The sequence below is a fragment of the Morone saxatilis genome, unplaced genomic scaffold (genome assembly GCF_004916995.1).
Source record: "Morone saxatilis isolate NCDOM2014 unplaced genomic scaffold, NCSU_SB_2.0 Contig21, whole genome shotgun sequence".
Classification (NCBI taxonomy): Eukaryota; Metazoa; Chordata; class Actinopteri; family Moronidae; genus Morone; species Morone saxatilis.
In genome coordinates this window covers 7,353,146-7,379,109 of record NW_023339774.1, presented here as the reverse complement: position 1 = coordinate 7,379,109, position 25,964 = coordinate 7,353,146, and positions in this window count along the sequence as shown.

The window sequence follows — 25,964 nt, the reverse complement described above, 5'->3', positions numbered from 1 at the left end:
ATTAACACCCAGTCTGACATTAAACTGTGGCAACAGCTGATATTTAACAGTGGTTAACACAGCACTGAGATTGAGCAAATAAAGTTAGCTAAACCTGTTTGCATCTTTGAACACTTCTCCATGTGTGTTAAACTTTACTTCATCACACCACTCTTTTAGAAAGCCAATTAGATAATCTATTAAAACTGCAAATGGAACCTATTATGGCTGGATGCAACCACAAACCTCGTTTCTGGTAATGAGTCACATACCAGTAAAACACATGGACGTACCACACTTCGAGCCCTGTTCAAGTTAAAAAGACACCATAAAACTGAGAAAAAAAACACCCCAAAAAATACTGAATTAAAATCAATAACTTCAGAGATTAAAAAAAAAAGTCCTGGAATATCATCAAGCCATGCTGGCTGGGATTTTAAGGAGAAAATAGTCACTTTGTGGAGGTGTGATATTCTGGAGACATAACAGCAATATATGTCAAATTATAGTTATTTATAAAGCACTTTTAATAACTGTCTATGTCATAAAAGGGTCTTAATGACAAGAATGGGTGCAAAGGCAAAAGATAATGACGAGAACAATCACACAACAATGAAGTGCAGGACAGGTGTTTATCATCTCTTCTCCCACCCCATCTTCTTTATCATTTCCTTTCTTCTTTGTCTCCCTTCTCCTCTTCCCTCTTCCCCTCTTGGCATTTAAGAACCCCCTATGATGTCATGATGGTGTAATACCAGACTATCTCTGGTTTACCTCAATCGATCTTTAATCTGACAGCAGGGATTGTACTGGGGAGTTCCCCCTGACAGAGCATCACACACACTCAAATAACCACAAAAACAGATGGATACACTCACAAACACCATGGTCTAACGCTATGAGGGAGTTTCCTGATAGGAGATAATTATCCATGTAATTTACAACTGGTGCGCGCAAACATGCTGAGAATGAGTTCAAGAAAGAAATAAAGAAACTGCTGGAGCTAAAGGGCTTGGTCCGTGTTTTTCCCCAAGCAAAATGTTTATCATCCACCAAAACACAGTAAAAACCATCTGCAGCCACTGTAGATCTAAGTGTAAATTAATGGTGCATTAAAACTGATGCAAAGAAGAATTTATGACATCCAAATGTTTGATTGTATAGGGAACACATGGAAGTTAGAGGCCTTGGTTAGCTCCCTGCCTGCAGCGTGGTGCAAACAGAAACATCATAAGAGAAGCGTTGATTTACTAATCTACAAACATGAAAATGAGGACTTTTCAAGGTTTTTAAAAAGAGGTTAAACTTTAATCATATAAAAAATGATTGTGGTTTTATTATGTTTGAACATAACCCTTGAGAATGTCAAGGCTGACAGTTAAAAAAGGCATTATAGACTGATAGTATGTATGTGTGGCAGAAAGTTGCTGAATCATTGTTAAACCATCTGTTGAATAACGCAAAAGGGTCATTATGACCTTTAATATCAGAGGATGTTCAGGCTGTCTAGTCATAAAGTCTACAAGACCTTGGGGTATCTCAGCTATCATGTCTTCAACAAAGATGTCCCACATCTCTACAAACTAGGAAGAGCCATACTTGCCCCTCTTTATGACTTCTTTCTGTGGGAATACTTTATCTAGTGGAATATATCCATTTTTATTGTGTGGGGTTTGCTCTCTGAATCTATTTACTTGTTTAACGTAATATTGATGAATGCATATAAATGTATGTAATGGGGTAAGAGATGGTTTGTAGTAACACTATTTAGATCACTCGACCACTCTTTCTGTTTGTATTGATTGAACCGTTTCTTCCAACTTCTATCGGTATGTTATCTTGCACTTGATCGCCAGGTCCATTCCTGTTTTTTTCTCTGTTGATTTTTTTATTTTTTTTTGCTGTGCTCATGGTTGTTGAGTTATTTGGGAAAGACGCACTGGGTCCCATGCTGCTGATAGGTGTATCTCACCGCACAAGACCGGTGGCTGGCCATAAGCAGTGTATGTGATTACACAAGTACACAGCCTTGATGTTAAACACAACATCCTCTGAATGGCTACAGAAAGGGGGAAATGAGGTACTCTTCAAAATCAAGGCCAGAAGATGTGTATTTATCCAAACCTGACTGCTGATCAACAAAAGCAAAATGCTGACTTCAAAGAAATCAGAGACCTGCTACAAAAGACCAAGCTGAAGTATGGGGTAGTACATCCAGTGAAGATGGTGATTACTTTGAATAATAAAACACAAACTTTTAAGAGCCCACCTGAAGCCATGGACTTCTATAAGACTGTGACACAGCCATCATCGAAGGATGATTACAATATGATGGGCTGCTGCAAATACAGAATAATGTTGTGATCTGATTGTAATTCTATTTTTTAAATTCTATTAATTCATAAAAAAATTAGGACAATGTATAGTTATTTAACAATCTACAGTGGCGTGAGAAATATTACAGTGCAATGTCAATTCTGTGGAGGATGTGAGGTATGTGTGGGATGCTATCAAAGGTTTCATTCGGAACAACACTATAGCATAAATCCTTGGATTCTCCTATAACATTAGATGAACTATATGTTGCATTAAAAGATATGAACTGGGGGTTGGTTGGTTGGATGTTGGTTCATCCGGACTTTATTTAGACAATATGAGACGTCTCTTGCAAATTATACATTTAGTAAAAACCCTATAATCACAATGCTCAGTGCTGTCTGTAGACAGGCTTCAGTGGTCATATTTGTGGTATATAATATAGCATAAGGGTTTTGGTTCATGCTATTTGCCCTATCTTTAGTATTGTTAGCCCAGAAAATTGGGCTAACCCAAGATGTGTAGGGGATAGCAGTAAAGGGCGTCGTCCACAAGACATCTTTGTACGCAGATTATTTGTTAATATATCTTGACCAAGTACCAATTTCTCTTCCAATTGTTAAAAATAACCTTAAGGAATATGGAACAATATCTGGTTATAAGATTAATTTAGGAAAGTCTTTTTTACTTTCCTTAAATATGGAAATATTGCAATGAACACAAACACAAATATTTATTCAGGTATACCAATAGTAATGGAAAACAAATATGGCATATACATATTTTTTTAATTATTGAACAATAATTTCCTACTAATAGGCGTTTTATTAAATTTTTTTCTGCTTACAGTTGTGCACTGCAGTGAACACTTCAATGTTTTTTGGTATGTAATGTATCCTCCATGATTAATGTAAATGTTGAAAAACCCAAACCATTTGGTCACAAACAAATATATATACAGAGTATGATACACTGTGATCGACGTTTCATTCCCCCATCCCTAAAGCCTAAAGAAAACCTTTATTTAATCAGGTAGTCTCATTGAGATTAAGATCTGTTTTGCAAGTGAGACTTTGGTAAAACAAAAACAATACACATAGCATACAAAGGGCATGTAAAGAGCAACTCCACACAAAATCGTGTTTGAAGGAGACGCAGTGCTGACCTATAATAGTTGAAAGGTTCTGTTGGGCTTGACTTCTCTTGCATTTTATTGCAGTTGGACACGGTTAGGTGTGATCCGTTTTACTTCAGATTACACCCAACTGTGAGTTAGTGCTAACAGACTGTACAGACTGTGGACACAGGATGCAGCAGTCACTAGATGGCAGTGCAAGCAAGATTTGCAGTTTGTGTGTCGTTACTCTTTAACCATAACGTTTAGTGGTTTACCTTAGGGGAACCAAGTGGTTGTTGATTCCTCATAGTGTCCTTGCACGATTCATACCAGTACAACTTCTATTAATACAAAAAATGTATGCCCAAGCAAATAAATTATTTATTTTTACACACACACACACATACAAATAACACTTTTGTAAATAAAATCCACGATCGATGTACACATATAGTTACACATGGCACAGAAAATAAATCGTCTTCCTGGGAATGATGTCTATATAGAACGATTCTGCAGGACATGATTTACTCCCATTATAGGAAATCTGTCAGTTATAGTGCAGCAGAAAGTATGGGTGTGTGATAAATGGGCAAGTGAAATGTTGGATTAGTTTTAAACATCTACATACAATATCATAGCTATACTGTAGGAATATTATACTAAAGTTTGGCATTCATTGTACAGGCTTGTCACCGAATATCGTCGAATATCAACATTTTGTTTGGAGAGTGGCTGTAAATGATTTAACGTAATTGCATTTACTAATGAACTCTAGTTAAACCTAACACGCAAAAAATAAATCAAGATTAATTGCAGCTCACGTTTCCTCCCCTAGTCATTTTGCTGTCTCACAGGATTTCTTCTCACTTTCCATACCCCTCCGCCAGACACTCTGATTGCCAAAATATACATCTCCTAAACAAGTGCCAAAACACAAACACGCAGCATTTAGACACACATCATGTCCAGAAAAGACAACAATATACAAACATATTAGCATATCTCAATCACGTGCACACACAAATTAGTGAATTTTACTCCTCCAAACCAAACCACAACTAGAAACTCACACATGCTGAGACCAACACACACATTAAAAAATAAATATATTAACATCCAGATTCTTGATGTTTCTCAGTTGTTTATATATCGTAGTGCCACCCATCCATTAGCAAACACTTTGTTGACAGAACAACAGCCACATAATTGGGTTAGCGTCTTCAAGACTTTGCTATCACAACCCTCCGGCTCTCTGATTACCATAACAATTTGCATAATTCTTCTTTGATTACATAACATGAAAATGGAAGCTGTTGCTGGAGGCCTGCTGTAAGTGCCAAGAAGTGATTAGTCAAATGGATTGCAATATCAATCAATGACATTCATTAAACATCAAGAGTCAGAACATTTGCTTAATAAAACTAGTTGTTAATATCTCAGGCAGATGGGGTGGAATCACATTGTATAATCATACCTCTGACTGGAGTGTACAATATCATAGGGGAGGCTCTGATTGTTCTAGCAGTAATATTGTTTATTTACTCAATACACTTTATTAAACTTTATGATACACACATTATTGATGTCAAATGAGTTACGCCAACTTTTAAAAATGCAAATGTTATTATGGAACCATTTCATGCTCTGCAAACTGAAATTGTTATTAATTATTGCTGACAAGAGCCTGGAGTCCTCTGACCACATTTTCAATCAGTAAGATTGATTTTCTACCAGTCAAAAAAAATAAGAGAATAATGAAGAGGATAAAATGATTGTTTCTGGCTGTACATGTTGTGTTAGCCATCCCATTACATATGATACTGAAATATTAATGATATCCATCATATTAGTGAATATTAAAAGCCTGGACTTTACAGTATAATATTAACAGTAAATTAATGCTCAAGCATGTAATTTATAGACAAGCAAATTACGTAATTGGCACAAAATGTAAGAGCACTTTGGCTGATTCAGTGAGGTGCCTAATGAACTTAAATAATTTAATTCACATAGTTTATTGAAGGGTATTCAACTTGGAGAAAAGGTAGAGACCAATTTAAAAATATAATGAGATTTTTAAGTAAATGTAACATTCAGCTATTATTATATCACTATGTGCTTTCAGACATTGTGAACTAGTTAGATCATTGTTAATAATATATAAATGTACCTATTTGACCATACAACAACCACTTCAGATGAAGTATAGTGGCTGATCTACAGTGAAAAGGAAAAAAAAAGACTTTAGACATAGATATAACAGAGTTTATTTGAGCAACCAAAAAAGGGAAAATGGCTAGTTTCACAAGATCAAGACACATGTTTGCATCATTTATGACAGTGTCCTTACATTACCACTGCTTATTCATTAGCTGATTTCTCACACGAAAGTTTAAGTAATAAGGGGGAAAAAAGTTATATTTTAAAAACATCAGGGCTGGATAGCTCAATTACCTATGTTGAATCTCAAATTACCTTTGATACCCCATCAGTGGGGAGTGTGTTGACTGATACAGTTACAGCTATAGTGTGTAGCTGCAGTCCTCCAACAGTGAGCAAGTCATCTCATAATTTCAACAAAACAGTTCCTTGAAGATGAAGCAGCTTAAAGAGATGCTTATTCAGGGCTCAATTCTTTCTGAAGTCACAATTGACAAAGTCTGCCAAATGAAAAAAGAGCAGCCATGGCAGAGTTACTGTTTTCAAATCTGGCACAAAATTAACAGCAGATCTCATATTGTTTTTAACAAGAAACACATTGGGTTGTACTGTTGATTCCTCTGGCCTGTAAGTGGTAATGAACTATGACAGTGAAATTGTTTGTAAAGTTGTTGCTTTTATGAGCAACTTGTGCCCTCCCTCTGCACACAGAGTGATGGAGATTGACTGGAGTGACTGAGAGTGACCGGTGAGATAAGATCCGATGAGATAAACCAATTTCCACATTAAAATTGTGGGTTTCTTGGTGTTGTTCTGATCATGTCATTACTGATGATGATGACACGATGAAATCTGATCATAAGACCATTTCATATGCCTACTAATGGATGATAAAGTTGACTGACATTTAGTCATTTGTGTGGATGATTTCATTAGGAGCTCCAAATGGCTCCAATAAAAAACAAGCTTCTAAAGTTGGTGTCGTCATTGCTGTGTTGTTATTTAAAAAAACAAAAACTTGTATGTTGACTAGTTAATTTTATTTAAAAAAATATCAAATGTACAAATCAATACTGAGGCAGATGCATCGGAAACACTGTAGTTGTGATACACACTACCTACTCGTCTTCAACCCTTGCACTCGTTGTAGATAGCTGGATAAACATGAGAGCCTTGGATCTAAACTATAAATATATATATGTATAAATGTGAATGTAATCTGTTACTCTTCAGTCCTGATGGTAATACGGCTGCTGATCTGATCTTCAAATGTCAGCTTGTTCATTATGAAACCAAAAGGCTGTGATCCCACCTGTCATTTAGCTGCTGTTGAAGGTCAGCAGCTTAAAGAGTATGCAGCTCAATACCTGGCACAAACACACTCACATACACACACATTTATACACACTAATACTCTTGAACACCCTTTTGAGCGCACATACACACTTCCACATGAACACACAGACTCAAACACACTTCAATAACTGTCTGTCTTCAATAAATGTCTGCTGTCAATCACCTCCCTGCCTATCTTGCTTCCTATCTTTAGCCCTTAATATGATTCTAATATCTGCAGACTTAAATATGTTGAAAGTTCATCTAATCTACTCTCCAATCATGCATGAGGGTACAGGCTTAGTGTATGATATGGAAAGGGTCCACAAACAAATGAAAGGCCTTACATTCAAGCGCATATACCTAAACACATACCTGCATGACCCAAGGCCTCTGATTTAAAAGCACTATATATATACATTTTTAATCTCAAAGATTGCCTTTTTTTCATTTGTCTGTCACTCTCTCATACTCATTTTCTCCCTCTGTCAGATCTTTATAATGAGAGCCAGCAGCCTCTAACCCCTCCACAATAAACTCTGTTCTCCTCTCTCACTTCCTTTTTCTTCCATCATACAAAATTCAACAGTGAGGAAGATCGTGGAAGGGAAGGGTCAAGGACTTTAACTGTCATTAGCATTTAGATTTGAACTGGTATGAGGTTTGGGTATGGGGTGGAAAGATTTTCAAGTGGCGAAAAGAAGGAGGGCGGATGGAGAGCTGTGCAGAGAGACATGGCAGGAACGGCAATATGAAAAGAGAGAGAGCAAGGGAGAGGGTGATAAAGCTGTGGAAAAACTTGTTTTCCAAGTAAATCCGAATAGGAAGTGTTGAGAGTGGTATACAGAAGAAAGCAATTTGAAGAATGAGAGTAAGTGACCAAGAGAGGATGAGATGAAGGATTCAAGGAGAAAGGTGAAGAGTTGTGTATGGATGAGTGGAAAAGAAATTGTGATAGGCAGATGGGGAGAAGAGAGACTTAGGACTTTTCATCTTCCTCACTCTCATCCTCTTATTTCATCACGAAAAGGAAATTAGTTGAGGCAGAGAGGTGGAGGGAAAAATTTCAAGCGACTGAGATGATGAAACCAAGAAGATTCATTGTTCTATAGCTCTATGATTCTGTGTAGGTTTATGTCTGAATGATGCTCTGCAAGAAACAAAACACACAAAAAACACTCACAGCTGAGGGAGGCATAACAGAGAGTGGTAGAATGCTTTGCAGTGATAATGCATTAGTGGATCCCGATAATTTAACAAAGAACAAGCAACTTAATACATTAATTAATTAATTAATAACAGTGTATTTTTATTCTATTGGACCAAATCAGCAGTAAAACATGTTTATGCTACAAATTCGATTTGCTGCCAGTTATTATTTTCTAAATCTTGTAATGTTTGATTTTGTTTCTGACATAGTGTAAATAAATGGAAACCATGGATGCCTGTATAGAAAATATAATATAACACAAATACAAAGTGAGTTTCAGATTGTTATAATTAGAATATCTATGGAATTAAGTTAGTGTGACTTAATGTGTTTATCCTGCATCATGCTTCAGTTTTGTGTTTGTGTAGGAAATACATTGTATCTGCATGATAACCATATGAACAATCAATATAATAACAAAAATGATAAGCATAATCTCTTACATCAAAGATGTACAAACAGTAGCATTGTCAAAAACAAATGTCAGGAATTGAAAGTGTGTTCTGCTCCCATAGACCTGCAAGGGAGGGTGGATACAGTGAGTGGTGGCAAAAAGCCCAGAAACTCCTGAGAGAGGATGTGAATAGCGCTACCAGGCACCAACCTTGGTGCGAGAAACTTAGCAGATAATAGTGTCAAAAGAAAGCAGGATCAAATTTGGAGAAGTTAACCACAAGCCCACAAAAGGAGGAGTATTCAATAAAATAAAAGCAAATACACAATTGAGTAAAGCCAGTTACTCCCAGGACCAGCTCAGTTTACTTGTAACCTGGTTTTGAATATTGCATTAAATCTATTTTGCATTGAACTCAGCGTTTTATTGACAAACGATTAAGCAGTGTGGGAGAAGTCTTGGAGACATCTGGTATTTATAGTTTGTTTAGTTTTAGTTTTAAAAAGGCCTTTATCACAGCAGCCAGAAACTCAGGTGTTACTAACGATATTAATTAAGGTTCCATTTCATTTATTGTAGTAGAACCTTTCCAGCCAACATGCACAATAGCAGCCCCCTAAATCTGTTTAACCTAAATGGAACGGTACTTTAATTAGTGTAACGCCTGGGTTTACCCCATTGTTTCATGTCAAAATGGCTGCAGTGGAGGTGCTCTGGAAGCGCACCTTTTATTATTATTGTTATTTTTTGGTTTTGTGTGCATAGTTCTTTGACAGCTAATATTAGTTGATTCTGTCAATTTGATGGTGCATCGCTTAGTGTATAAAATGTCAGAAAATGGGGGAAATAAATGCCCTTCACAAGGCAAATTTACAACATAGCTAAACATGTTTCACTTGGTTTTTCTAGCCAACTGACGATAACCCAATGACATTGATTTTACTATCACAGAAAGCCATTAAAACAAAACAAATGTTTTTCTTAGAAAATTACCTTAACTGGATTAAACAATTATTAAAATGTTGCTGATTTAATTTGCTGTTGATCAGGATTGATAACAGGTCCCTCTTGCAGGTGAGTCACGCCATGGTTGCATAAGTGCTTGTTTGGTGTGTCTATGAAGGACTTTCCTTTCCTTCCCCAGGCCAACAGTAGGTGTGTTGTCAGTACTTCATCGTGTAATAAGGAAGCTGACAAACATAAAAGGAGCCACAACTCCCCTGTAATGTTTAAGCACTTCTTCTTGTAAAGAAAAATGTTTACCTTATTACTGAACCAAAAAAACATACTTACAAAACTTTAACCATTTCTTTCTGTTTCCTTTCCTTAAAATTAATTAGATTTAAGAGTAACTGCCTACCATGGCTGATTACAATGAAGTGAATAGTTTGGGAATTACGTTTCCCTGCTCTGACAGATGTGGAGGAACAGAGTTAGAAAAAGGGATCGGGGAGTAATGGAAAGAAAGAAAATAAGTATTTTCTTTCAGCCAGCTTCATGGCTCTCTCAGGTCCTCGGGTATGTTTGTCTCAGATGTGAGCATCTCCCTCTGGGATGGGGCTAAGCCTGGTGCAGTAACTCATCTCTTGCCCATGTCTGCCCACAGTTACTGCCTCATCCTGACTTCATGACTGGGTGCTTCCCATAACACACATACTAACTTTTCCTTCTTTTTCCATATTTTTCTCTATCCTTCCATTCTCTCTCCTGCTCCACTCTGCAACTGACTGACATGTATGATAAGAAGCTTATTATCACTCAACTTATTATCTCTATATATCCATTATCATTCCAAGACATTTTGCATTTCTGGAAAGATATGGGACATTTTGAGCAGAGCCCTTTACAAGGTTAAAAAAAAACTAGAAAAAAAAAAGATAAGTGAGACTAATTTGAAACACTGTATCTCACTTAGCCCTGGTCTGACTTAAAGGCCATGTAATGGTTATAGAACAATTTCCTGTCTGGCAAACAAGGACATCTACGTAGAGGTCAGAGTTCAGAGATAATCTAATTCTCCTTAAATACAATTACCAGATTTGCAAGATAATATCACACTGAAAATTAAGATGTATATTTTTGTGTGTGTGTGTGTGCATTTCAGAGAGAGAGCAAGACAGACAGCATGCCTGCACCTGTTTCTGATTTAAATGCCCTGATACAGATCTCAGACTCGTTTTTACTCTCTTGGACCTTCTTAGAGGCACGAGGGAATGAGCTGTCTGTTTGGCATGCATGTCTGCAGTGAAAATACTGCGTGTGCTTGTGCAAGTGCCTGAGCGTTGCCTTCCCATGCACCTATGTTTTGTTCTATATTCACTTTTATATGTGTGTGAACTTTTGGCTGCATGTTGCTATAAACACATGCAGAGGTGTGTGCCTTCGGTGGGAATGCTTTACACTTAGTCACACACACCTGTGTGCACCAGTAAATCCAGTTAGCTGCGTAAATCTGCCTGCTTCCCCTCTCCTTCACAGGCCTAAAACTCAGGAAGTGACTCCAAAAGATTCTTTGATCTTTAAAATTTTGCTTGCAGTTATTTCAGCAAGGAAACATAACTTGATAATCCCCCAAAAATAACACATTACAGATTAATTATTACAAGTCTAAAGAAATCTAATTGAAAGAAAACCTTTATATTGACTGATAAGGCCACCAATATAAGGCTGGGTACCAAACTTTGACAGTGGCCAAATAGCTTTGATACTACCGAGTATCAAAATTGTCATTTGGTAGCAAATTAGTCAGTGCGCATTGCCGCTGATGACTGACACTGACTGCAAGCTATTAATCAGCACAGATAAAACTGTGCTGCTTGTTGGCTAGCCAGTGCAACTGCATTAAATTGGTAATTAAAAAAGTATTTTTCAGGAACCGGTAGGTCAAGGTATTGGTACCGGTATCAAAAAACCCAGCCCTACACTAATATTAAGAGGGGGATATGATGTTCAGCAATTGCTATATCTTTGTTTGTCGAACTTCCTTTATGCTCCTATTGTGAAAAAAAAAAAAAAAACATATCATCTTCATCTGAAAATACAGTATAACTCTGAACAGCAACAGTTTCAACCATTGAGGATAAATACACAGTATAAATCATTTTTATTCATAATGCCTGTTGGTTAAAACTAAAAGAAAAACAAGCTACATATTGAACAATTTCATCTGTTAAACCCCCATTGTCACCATGATGGAAAATTGACTGCAGTAACTCTGTATTGAGACAGTGTTTTATTATTTGAACTCTAAAAGTATCAACCAGGCGACACAAAGGCCCATTTGACTCACCTTGGCATTGCTTGAATTGTTTGGTTTTAACTTTTTCAAGTTTAGTGAAAAGTTAAATTGAGTGTATGTCGCTTTTTATTCCACACTGTCAAACCATATCAAAGAAGCCATTTGGCATGGTGTACTGCATATCCATCCATCTGGAAGCTGGTATGAGAGGTTTTCTCTTTAGGCTGTTTTGACTGTTACTGATAGAGTTCGTGTTCTTGTGTGTGCCAGTGTTCATGCATGCATGCATGCATGCATATTCATTTTTTTTATATATATCTATACTGTATTTGTTTTTGTGCTTCTGTGTGTTATGTACCAATATTTTTTGGGTGAATTAGTGTACATGTCTGAGTGGTATTTTGTAGGTGTGTGCACATATGTATGTGCATTCGTGTATGTGGGTGGCTGTGTGTATGATAATGTGTTCTACTTCCAAAATCAACTTCCCTGAGGCGTGAATGGTGGCTAAGACGAGATAAACACACAGTAGGATGAGAGTCTCCCAACCTGTTTGGAAATCTGTGTGCTCTGTATTTGTGTGTGTCTGTGTGTTTTTATACTACTGTCTTTGCAACGACCAATTCAAGATGGAGATGTTGAGTGTAAGGACATTTTTGGAAGGAAGGACATTTTGGCTGGTCCTCATCTCTATCAATGAATGAGTTAGGCATGTATTTAGGATAGTTAAAGCTAAAGAATCCATTATGTCAATGCAGGTCCGAACAAGTATAGAAACAAAAATGTACATTTGTGTATGATTAGGCAAAGATTTTACAAACTACTTACATTTTTAGAAGTGAATTCTTTATTTTGCACATGATTTTATCTTCCCTTTATATTACTTAATTGAAACCAGATGGAATCAAAAATACAGATATTAATGAATTTATATCTGAATATTAATATCTATGATGTTGAAATAAAAATACTTGAATTGACACACTGATACTGTGAATAAAGGTCTTAGCTAACTCACTGCAATCAGAATGTGTTATTTCTCTGCACCATCCTTGAGCATCATGCTAAGTTTTAATTGTTACATGATTCTTCTAATGTGGTGTGCTGGAATGTTTGCAAATATACAGAATTTCATGCCTAAAGGCTTTTCTGCATGCTTTTACTCTCACCAATTATTTCCTGCCTTTGTCCTCTTTGATTTGTTATATTATGTCTTCAATAAACAGCTCAAACATATTTTCTACCTTGATAAGATGTGGGTATAAAGAATGGACCATGAAATATACAATCCTGTTTTGATTCTGTGGCAGTGGGACTGTAAGCTTATGTTTGCTTTTTAAAGTCAGGGCTTAAGTCAAGCATGTACTTAAAGATACTGCACACTGATAAAATATCCACACACATCTAACAGGTCTAACTTGTGCACACTCACATGTCAAAGTATGTGTGTGTGTGTGTGTGTGTGTGTGTGCCCACTTGTGATCTCTAATGTTCATGTCTGCATTCAGCCAGCAGCAAGCTGTTTCATTCATCATACAGCTTAACTCCATATCTAACATCGTTCATTTAAAAAACATCCCTTAGAGCAAACTAAAGTTGTTTTTCCTGGAGAGAAATGATAGTCCATCTAAATAGAGGGAACCCAAACTTTCATTATGACTTCAGATAAGCAGGCGGCTGAACCTGTAATGTAGTTTTGAGTTACAATGTGAGGGATGGGGGGCTGTGGGAGCATTGTAAATAGCCTAGTAAATCACTAATATGTACTGCGGAGTTTCTACACAGTCTGCTACAGCAGATAGCAGTATATTGGAGAAGTCGATTTAGCCTTAGGCCAGATATACATCCATTATCAATGGCATTGCTACTGTAAAGCTTAATGGACTTAGAGGTTGCAGACTTTCTCACTGCAACTTGTGAAGCAAATATAGTCTGAAAAGTGAAAGGAGTAAAGCAGATTTAGGTTTCTATTACACTAGAAAACTACAACACCAGACTTCTATCACTGTTTATCAGTGAAACTAACTGTATCTGTAAATTCAGTCTCATACATTTATAATGAGAGAGACTAACTCAAAAGCACCGAATAATAAATAAAAACAGAAACATGGGTGGTCGATATCATAAGGAAATAAATAAATAAATAAATAAATAATATAACTATTAAGTATATATATATCATACATGACCTATATTATATCATATTATTATATATATATAACTTGGGGCAAATTTAAGCAGTCGATCTCCCAAGCTTATCATTGTTTACACAAACCGAATATGGTCAACACATGACATTTGTTTTCAAATTGTAAAAAATTAAATAAGACAAATATGTTAAACCAAAAATTAGATTAGACAGTGTAACTTCTGGATGTCAAGGAATCCCAAACGATACACACAGAGAGAAAACAGATAAAAGTAAGGACAGAGATCCCCATCCCCAACATTTAAAGCTTAGCCATTCATTATCAATAAAAGAAAAAGGCTTCGTCTTAACTAAAATCCTATCTCCCAATGCAATAAAGATGTAGATAAAGAGCAGGAACAAGGTCATATAATTCCTTTCAAACAGAAATGTAGACATCTAAACAAAACCAGACAGGTACTTCCATTTCTTTTAATGTGGAATCTGATCCTTTAATAGCTCCCGTGAAGCTCTCTAATCTTGTCCAGCTCCTACTGTGTGTTTAAAGGCAGGTGATAATGTCCATATAACAGTTGTTGGCAGTGTGGAGCAGTTATCCACCTGACTTCCTGTCTGTGGAGGAAGTGGGCTGTCAAATCTGATCATCTTCATGATGTTCCTTCTCTCTGAGGTCTCCACTGGCCTGGCTGTGACCCTGACCAGGGGGTCAAAAGTCGCATGTTTCCCACCATTTTCTCTACACTGCATATGTGCAGCTCTAAACTTTTACAGTGAGTGTGTGCATGTGGACTAGAGAGAGACCCAATTTCACTGTAGGAGTCAGGGATATGGCTGAGGCTGTCAGGCCAAGGTGAAAACAAGATTTTATGGAAAATCTGTTCCTGGTTAGAAGACATTTTCTCTTCTCAGTTTTTTTCCCCTTCCAATGTTTTCTGACAGGCAATGAAGCAGTTATGTATGGGGCTGCCTAAACCTGTGAACTCATGCAGGAAGCATGCTTGGCCATACTACAACATGCATGCCATGTTGTTGTATGGTTGATACACTTGATATTTTAATGCACCTCCACAGCCTGTGAGTATTCAGCTAGGTGGATCTTTAAAAGGTGTGTAACTTTTAGGAAGATCTATTGGCGTTGTGTTTTCGTTATCTTACAATGAGCCTTTTTCATTTACTGATGTCATGGGTCGCCTTCCATGGGGGCCGCCATGTTGAGCCACCATGTTTCTACAGTAGCACAGAAGGGACAATCCAAACACTGGCTCTAGATGGGGCTGTTTGCATTTTCTGCATGCTCCGCAGCCACCATAGTTTCTCCCTTGCATTTGGAGGAGGGAGGGTGAAACGAGTGAGTTGCAATCTACAACTACTCCACCAGATGCCAGTTAATCCTTTACACTGGTCCTTTAGGAACCAAGTGGTCAGATAGCTGCAATCATTAATAAATACCAAATACAGGTAAAGTAATATGGAAAGTTTTATTCTGAATACAGATACACAGTTTTTCCCTCGCAGTTTTTACTCTTGGCAAAATAACAATCTTCTGGTGGTCCTCTGATTGGAATAATAATAACAATCAAAGAAAATGATTAAAATAAAATAACAACATAGAAATGAATATCCAGCAAACACTTGACAAGCAATATGTGAGCAAGTAATAATTAAGTGACAGTCATAACCAAATGTCTTTTTAAACTGTGCCTATACATTTTCAGACAGCCATTAGAAACAAGAAGTTAATGTACCTCATATTAGATGAAGTTGTTGAAGAGTGTCAATATCATGAATACAAGAAGCTGTGATATTTACATTTTTATATTTTGTCATAGTGTCATCTTTGCTGTTGACTGTGGTCACCTCACTGCCTAAATTTAAGTGTGCTTCCATAGCAGTTGTGTTTATTACCAATGTTAATGTCAATGTATAATTAAAATGCTACTATGAATCTATTCCAGTCTTTTTCTCTCATTTTGCCTCTTTATGTACTTCACTACAATATAAATGTCATCTCTTTCAAGTACTAATTTGATTCCTCCTCCCTCCCTCTCTTGCTTTCTCTCCCCTCTTATAATGTCTTCATCTCTTTCTCCCCCTCCCTCCATCCATACTCAAGCTAAACATTCTTATAAGTATGCATTTCACTCCATCAGGTTCTCCAGCTAAGTAAGTTAATCTGGTGAGAAGCCATAAAAGCATTGTTTATGAACAGAGCAGTAAGTGCATTGTTGGCAAGATAAACCACCCTGATTTATTTTAAGGAGATCTCTGGGAGTAATACAGTGAGGTGAGAAACTGGGCTCTCTATTGCTCTATATGCATATGTATGTCTCCTCTTTCATCCCCCCTTCTTACCTCTTTCACACAATTTGTTTCCCCTCTCTCCATCCATCTCTCTTCTACACTCTCTCCCTTCTGCATCCCCTATTTCTAATGTCCTGTGAAAAAAACAACTTCTTCCACTCTGTCTCATACTTTGTGTCATTCTGGGTTGCGCACTCTCTCAGACATGTATTTAAATGCCTTAACTATGTCGTATATTTTGCCTCCTACCTGACTTTTTATGGCCACTTTAATTTATCAGCAGGAGGCAGCCTTTGTTTGGAAATATGCTCTTAAACAGAATGGGTTGTATTGAATTAGTCCAAGAAAAGCTTTTTTCCACAGCCGTAATATTGTTTTATTTAATGCAACCAATAGGCTGGCTGGCAGTTCGCTGACTTAATAGCATCACATGTAATACTGGTGTTGCACAGGACACAAGAGAGAACGGATCCAGGTGTCCATCAATCCAGCTTTAGTGGGGATTCAGCAGGTTGCACCAGGTACAGGTGACACAATAAAAAACAACCCAGAACCAAAATGTTCATGTAACAAAACAATCCACCAGGAATGTGCGCTCAAATGTATTTGATTGGCCAACGCAGTGCTTTGCCGGGGTGACGTCGCACTGCAGCAGAAGTTGCACCAGGTTCATCTTTTTTGCCAGACGACCTTGTATTGTTTTGGCAGAGCCCACTGCGTTGGCACCCTCGCTGCTCCATTAAAGTAAAGAAGAGAGCTGCATCTTTTCATTCTCAAGACGGTCTGAATGTGGCCTAAATTTTCAAATGACACTTACAAATAAGACAGAAAATGTAAATGATGATAGCAATGCCATGTTAAAAAAGGACCATAAAAGTAGTAGTTTGACGTTTTACCTCATGAACTGCCACACCACTACAGCTATATATATTGTAGACCATTTGCTGTCATATTTTTTTTTTTATTTGTCAAAGGTTGTAGTGTAGTTGCAAATACTATAAAGTCTCTGAACAGAGAACATATCTGCATTGCAATTAGGACATTTTTATGTGCACGTTTCAAGTAAGAATGCTCATCTGACAAAGGTTATATTGAAGATGTGATATTTAAAAATGTCCAAACAGTGCCAATGCAAAACAACAAGACAATGATTTTCTGACCACATAACTCATGCAGTAAGAGTTTTCAAAGTGGTTTATGTGCTGTCAATCATATTACAGTACCGCGCAACACTGAAATAATTTTACACAAATAAGAAGTCTGTGAGTTGAGAACTCATTTAATCACAGTATGGGAGAGGACAAACACACCTAGAGGAAGTCCAATGGCATACATTTGACGGAAATTTAAAATGATGCAGGATATTGGTGTAATCTATTTCAAATAAAAGATATAGCATAATGTGTTTCGAAGGTAAGGGACTACAAAAAGTAGAAAGAAGAATAGTCAGAAATAGAAAAGCCTTCCACCCACATTGACCATGTCTTCTGCACAGATGCTCTGCCTACTCTACATAAAGAACCAACACTCTGACCCCAGTGGAGGACATACGTTTAAGAACTTAAAAGCTAAATCTTTTTTATAATTTTGCATGTGAAAGTGGCCACATCTCCTGCCTTCTTTTGGCAGGAGATGTTTATGTCAAAAAGGTCAAGTGCTTTGTCAAGAAACCCAAGGATGTCATGTCAGCAGAGGGGATGAGGAAGAGTGAATAGAGGAGAGATGAGACAGAAGGGCATGGAGGGAGTGAAGGACAAAGTAACAAAGGTGGGCAGTAAAAGAAGAAAAGATTGGACAGAGTGTGGAGTTAGTGAAGGTGAATGATGTGACGTGAGTGACAGAGGTCAGCAGGAGAGAGGAGGTGTGGAGGTGAGGAATGGGATAAGGACATCAAAGAAGGACAGAGAGGAGAAAAGAAAAGAAAGAAAACACCAGGGGCAAGGAAAGTTTGAGAGAACAAGGGAGGTGTTGGATTGAGAGGACAAGAGTGACAAAAGTAGCAGATAATGAGAGACAGATGGAAGGAGAGAAGAACGGAGAGATGGAATGGGAAGGAAAAAAGGGATGAAAATTACAGGGTGATGAGAGACATATGGACTTCTGTGATGGATGGAGAGGTGGGAGGACGAAGTGATATAGTGTTGAGATGATAGTAACACATCTCAGTCTTGGCTGCTTCCCGTAAGAAAGGATTCCGCAGCATGTGTGAGTGTTTCTGAGGGTTTGTGAGGGGGGCTAGAGCAGTTGAACTTTGATCTCATTAACATGGTTGGACTGACCTGGCAACCCGGACATGCCAAAAAATGTGCGCACGGAGCAGCAGCAGACATTTTGTACTCCTTCAGCTGCAATAAAACACAAAATCAGAACAGATGATATCAGCAGTAACAGACACACGCAGTACACTAACAAGCACATAAACAGAGTAACACAGAGCGAAGCAAGCAAACACGCAGAAAAAACAAAAAACATCGCCAACAGATGAGAGCCAGTTGTCTTATGGTAATTCAGCCCATATTTCAGTCTTGTAATGTCAAGGATGAATAACATATTCAAGACAGATTTGTTGATGCAAGTTTTTATAGATAGAAGGATTCATTTTTAACACTCTGATGGAGATTCTGTTGAAGCAAAATTTTGAGTTGGTATGTGAGAACTTTGAAACCTGGATGTCAGAAGTGATTAATAAAGAGAGGGATGATTTGGTAGAAAATTATGCACAAGGAAGTAAGTAGACTTAGCTAATGAATTAGCGACTTAAACATCCACAGAAACTTCAGCTGACAGATTTGTGTGAAGCGATTTGGAAAACATACCTTAAAATAACACATAAATACTTAGGTCATGCATTGTTTTTTTAAGTTTGTTTGACTGGCACTTATTTAATTACTTTTACTTGTTGCACCCTCTTCTTCTGCCATGGTTACAAACCTGCCTGAAAAATTAACCCCACTCAACAAACCAACTCCTAATAATCAATGGATGGAAACACTCATTCATTTTCTTTTGACAATTTTCTTTTTTCATTCGGTTAACATTTGTGCTACATTTGAATGGAAACCTAAAGCTGCTGAGTTAAACCAAAAGTCTGGGGATTGAATTGGAAGATAACGGATGAATAAATGGATGGAGGAATGGAAGTAAGTGAGCAAGTTTAGCTTGACACGTGATACTGCATATATTTCTGTGTATATACATTTTTCCACTAGAAAAAGCCTCAAATGTGCTATCTCTTATCTTCTTGGTCTTTTTAAGTGTCAGATAAAAGATTTCACTGTTTTGCATTCTCCTGCATGGAAGGGGGCCTGGAAGCCATCTGTTGGACTTCTTTTCAAAAAGGAGAGCGCATGTGATTGCTTGTGTTATCAAACTTTGTTTAACAGCGAGAGAGCGAGAGAGCCTTGAGGTGTCAGGACGAGACCAACGGAAAGAGACCAACAACAACAACAAAAATCCAGCTATAAACAGAAAAACAACAAAAACAGCAGGGCGGAGAGAATGAAACACTTTTGTGGTAAAGTGAGAGGGTGGGAAACAGAGGGAAGGTGGAACGGAGGTAGATGGATACAGATCAGGAGAAAGACAGCAGGGCATCAAATCAGAGGAAGAAAGGAAAGTAGAAAAATAATTAAACCAACACATATTTGTAAGGAAAGTCATTGTCTTTTATTGGGAAAATTGCATCTGCTATAGTTGCCGTTTGGGAGATACAGGCTTTAACATGAAGATCAGACTTCTGATCCCTATTTTACAGCTAAGCAACAACACCCAAAGGAACCATATCTACATCTATAAAATCTGAATGAGTTTTTATGTGAAGCAATGGACCTTCCCAATATATTTAATTAAGCAAGCCACTATTTAATTACACTCCCTACATTCCCCCACTTATCTTAAACAATATCATCACACTAATGTGTTAAAAGCATGCGTTTCATTCTGTCTGGAAGCAGCACTGTTTGATGCTAAAGTGTCAATCAAGATCCTCCAGGGCCTAGCCATCTTGAATATTTTAGGATTAAACACACATCGCGCTAGGCTGTCAGTTTAGTATACAGTTGAGGCCTTGTGGCTGCAGCATCAACCTGATGCAAGCAGGGGATAGGCAGGCAAGCTAGGCTTCAAGAACACAAGGGCAGCTTAGAAGAACCGGTGACAAAGAAAATGTGTCCACAAACACTAATTGGGTTATAAGGTGCAGCTGGAGAAGCAGGCAACAGGTCTGAAGGGCTGATTAGGGGACAAGCCACAGGTGTGCAGGGAATGGAACACACTCAGGGTCAGAAACACAGAGGCAGGTTAAGCCAGAGGAAGAGGGCACAGTTTTTACTCTGTATGGTTTACAATTGGCAGCCAAGGACACAGAGAAACCCAGCATCATTGTAGAGGACTCACTGAATAAAATGTTACAGAAATGACAGGAACTGCACCTATAGCATTGGTAGGGATTAAGTGTCTTGCTCAAGGACACTTCAATAGGGTGGATATTTGCCAACAAGGGCTTGAACCTTGGATCTTCAGTTGAGGGATGGACTACGTACTATGCCGTCGTGATACTGAAAACATTAGAACCTGCCAGACTTTCTAGGAGAGTCCTGATGTCTGGCCCATTACACAGAGGACCCTCAGTCCCTGTCCTTGTGTCATGGGACTGTCCGTCACCAGGACCCAGACAGACAGTCATTTGCTGAAGTCTCTACTGACTGCCTGCTTTCACAGAGGAGTTAAAACCTCTCCCAGCACTCCAGTCCTTCAGATAAACTAGCACAATTATACAAAAGCTTTATTGCAGTTTGTTGCACGACTGCTTCTTGTTTCTGCAAACACCTGATCTTATAAAATGTGATGTTTGTTTTCCATTTCCAGTAATGTAGTTAAACTTGATCCAACATGACCAGCAACATTAGAATGCTGTTTGGACATTAATGCATCACTGAAATATTTAAATAACAAAGACTATGATGATTTAACACTATAAAAAAGACCATGTACTTTACTTCTGTAAAGTACATTTCTTTCATAACACCAATGTACTTTCACTATACTTTGAATACAGGACTTTAATGAAGTATATTTTATTTTCTGGTAGCTAATTTTAGGAAACTAAAGGATCATCACACTCATTAAGTGTAATCATAAAGACCAGAGTAACTCAGAGTCTCCTGTAGCCTCAAAAACAACATACCGTAAAACTTTTAATAATAGCCTGGGCATTTATTTGCCTAAATCACTGAACTCACCCTGCCTTTATTGGGGACAGGCGTTTCATTTCTTTAGTACACAACTCTTGCTCATCACAGATGGAAATACTTTCTAACTGTGTCTCTTCTCCTGAGTTTTGTTCCACAAATTTGACAACAAACAGCTTGAATTTCAGATTGTATTTTTTTCTCTGTGCCGCTACCATGACACTTAAATGTGAACGTTGTTTTATGGCAGTCGGCATACAGTGAGCAATGGACTTCACATGACAATATTCACAACTCTGATTAATTTTAATGAAACCCTTTGAGGTTAGGAGTCAGCACTATTTTTCCGTCTCTCTAGTTTACAGTGCCAGTAAGTCTGAATGAATTGAGTCATCTGACTTGATTTTTGACCCTCATACTTAAAAAAAAGACTGCAAACTGCATAGTTTCTGGTAAGAAGTGGTAGAAATACAGTAACTGCTGGGGCCAATCACACAGCACCAGCTGCGCTGAGTCGGGCATGCCATCAGCATGCCCCAGGATCGGCTGCCTTTCTGGATCAGGTCTAGCCATTTACATAATGTCAACAGTCTGTATGAGTGCAGAGGAAATATTTCAAAGGCCAACTGAAGAAAGGAAAAGTCAGAATCACATCTGAGGACTTTGAAGACACAACTGTTGAGTTTAACACCCACTGGCAGCACTGTCTAAAAAGGGCTCATATTCCTCAGAAGGAAAAGGCAGCCAAAGACATCGAATATGACACCAGGGAAACATAACCTGGGGCAGCAAGATGGCAAAGTGGGGCGGTCTGTCCTACAGACAAACACCCTGACATCCACCCTGAAGTTTTCAGTATCCCCCTGCTGAAGTGCAAGGCATTAGCTTCAGTGTACAATCATGGGGAAACGTGTGTACATGTGCAATATTTAGTATAACTTGAATTGGGATTAAATATCCTCATGTGTGTTTTGTGTGATGATGTTTGCTCCTTTCGGTGCACACATGCAATATATCGGTGAGTATGCAAATCTATGTTTGAGTATGCATATGTCTGTCTCTTTGAATGGTTGAGAGACCGTTAGGGAGCGAAGAAGAATTTTGTTGATTTGTTCAAGTCTGTCTCTCTGTGTATGGTTTGTGTGAGCTGAGATGTTCAAATTAAAAATGTAAATTAAGGAATTAAAACAGTGGCTAGTCATGTGAGAGGTGATTAAATTCATAACACAGCCACAGGGATGAAAGAAGAAGAGAGAGGGAAAGTATTCTGAATTAATTTGCCTTACACCATCACATCTCACATGACTTGTTTAATCATTGTATAGTATGTTGTCATCTTTCATTATAATGTAACGCAATGTCTGCAGTCTTCACACTGCATTTACCTCAGGGAAGTATAAAATTGAGTCTGTGTGTTTGCATACTTTATTCACATTTTCAAGTGTGGTGTTGATGGGCAATTTTGTCCCACGATGCCATGCACAGCAGAAACTGAGGATTTAAGCATGTATATAAATGCAGTACTCAGTATTAGCTTGTACTATGGAAATAGGACAAAGCACATCTGTTCATTCATCCATCCAGTCACTTAGCTTGCTCCGAGTCATGGTTCAATGAGTCTGTCTTTGTTAAAGGTTAAAAAACAATGGTCTTGTTATTGTTCATCATCTAATCGCTTCAGCAACAATGGCTACCAGCAATTCATGTAAAGCATAATTGAAAATTAGATTTGAAATTGAGCTATTGAGAAAGAGGGGGAGGTAGAGAGACAGAAAGAAATATTCATTGTTCTACTTTGGCAATGACGTGTTGTTATTTGTGCCATATAGAGCCAAGTGAAACTGAGACAACAGGGAAAGACAGACAGAGAAAGACCATCTCTGGAGAGACAAATCTCTCAATAGAAAAATACAGAAAGGCATACAGAGTGATAGAGGGAAAGATAAGAGAACAGAAGTAAAATGGAGTTTGAGAACACTACTTTTAAGATTATGGTAGAGAAATGGAGAATTTTGGACAGAAATACAAGGGCAGCGAAAAAAGAGGGAAGAACAAGAGGCTGATGTAACTTGCAGGGCATTTGCCATTTTAAAAAGCAGAGGCTCTCGGGCTTCTAATTACACCAGAATACATGTCAAGTTACACACACATACACATACAGACATAGTGTCCCTCCTGATTGCCTTGCAGTCATGTTGTAAACAAAGCTATCATCATGCTGGCAGTACTGAGATTGGATCAGGAGAGAGTGAGAGTAAGGGGGCGCAGGATGGATCGATACGTATGACAGCAACAGAGGGTAAAGGGGGTGAGACAGCAGGAGACAGAAGAGAGAGGATGACGAGATGGAGAAGCAGGTGTTGAGGGAGAAGACATAAAAAAGAATGAAATGTTCTTTGAGCATTTGTTTTAGCTTAGGTCACACACTCCATCTGCTTATAATCTTAGTTAAAAGTAGGTAATGTTTTAATGCCATTAGGGCACTATGAAAAGTAACTCGGATACTAAAAAAGTATGAATTTCTTGGTGGGTATCCAGTTGGGTGTGTTTAAGTTGAACTTAACTGAGTGTGTGATGTGTAGGTAGCTTTGCAAAGCCAGCCAAAATCTCTCAAGCTCAGTAGCATGCGTGTATGTGTGTGCATAAGGCCTGGGGCTCACATTTAGATAATTCGATTGAAGAATGAGTTTATAGATCAGAGTTTGTGTGTGTAAGTGCAAGTATGTATGGTTGCAGGTGTGTGTGTGTGTGTGTGTGTGTTAGAAAATGTGATTTATCTTGTGTGTTACCGCATGAACAGTCTTTAATCTGCTGTGTCGATTCTTTACCTGGCTGCGCCTCTTTGACCACAAATTCACACAAACTAGCTGACATGTGCAAATTAACATACACACAAACACTCACACTCACACACACACACACACACACACACACACACTCTCAGGTCCCTGAGGCACTCACATGTCTGTAAGAGAAGGTGTGAATTCGGGGTCACAGATTCTTTTATTGTCTCTGTTGTGTGTCCACAACAGAGACAAGAAGATATGAAACATACAAGATTAATTTGTGCTCGATAAAAGTGTCTATGACATTGACAGCAATAACTTGAATTCATGCACTGTACATTTATTGAATATCTGTCTGTTTGTGTGTGTGTGAAAGCAAGCAAGGCCCAGTGAGGCAGATGGGTACAGCAGCTGTACTGCCAAGGCTATTTCATGACTGGATACCCAACAATAAATCCATACTAAATGCAAAAATGAACACCTGTAAAAAATCTAACTGTTCCACAGAGGCCTTCTCACAGTTCCTGGTATTACTTTACACTGGTAGACATAGTTGAGATATCTAATCCATCAGTCCAGCATCGATTCTGCATGACTACTGCAGTAACCACTCCAAGCTGTTATGTTCTGAATTTATTGATCCAAGAACTGAAGAGGACTTCCTAAAAAGGAACTCATGTTTTTCTGTTGGCTGGTTACTAGACCATTCTTTGCAAGGGCGTAATTTCCACTTTTTCAGGTTGATTTCCTCACTAAAATCTCTCCAAACAGAATCTTATACTATCCAGCTGCTGAGAGGAGCTAATCAACATGTTGAAACACTCATCTGAGTTGCCTTCAGTTATTGCTCTGCGCTCAGAGCACTAAGATTAACGAGCAACAGCCAGCAGTGCTTTGCAGACTATTTTCAGGCCTGGGTTTAACCTCTCAGGCTACATACAGTCTGCATTACCTTGATGCTGGAGATTTTTGTGGCTGAGCCTGAGGGTAAGACTGCAGGCACTATTCATAGTTTAAATAAACACCTCCACCCTTTCTGCATTATTTCAGAAGTCATATTTGCGCCATAGAATGTATGAATAAGAATGGACTTAGTATCTGTGACGTCATCGGTTGTTAAAGAGCCGTTGTGAAGCTCAGTGTTGTCGACCCTGGCTGTTGCCACCTTGGCAGTCCTTGCTCTAATGATACTATTGCATTGACTTCATTTTAGAGCCATGTTGTGTAAGTGCATAACTAGAGCTAATAAGTAAGATACCTGCATAATATGTGTCAGTGTCTTGTTTTCCATTTCTACATGTTACATTCACAACATGCAATTTATTCCCTCTGCTTCTAGTGTTTGTGCTAAGAGCTACCGTCATCTGCATTGTACACATTAAAACACTTCTCTCCCCAGCTCTTCCTATTAAAAGGTCCAGTGTATAACATTTATGAGGCTCTATTGATGGAATGAATGGAAGGATGGAATATAATATTCAAAGGTATGTTTTAATTAATCACCGGAAAATGAGAATCATCGTGTTTTTGTTACCTTACAATGAGCCAGTTTTATCTGCAGAGGGAACAGATCCTCTTTAATGGAAACCACCATGTTGAACCATCATGTTTCTACAGTAGCCCACAATAGACAAACCAAACACTGGCTCTAGATAGGGCCTTTTGCTGTGTCTTAAACATATTTTATAGGGGTGTAACAAAAGACGATTTGAATCGGAAAATCGATTTTGATTTAAAAGATGCGAGTGCATCGGTACACGGACTAATAAATCTGTCTTGTTGTAGCT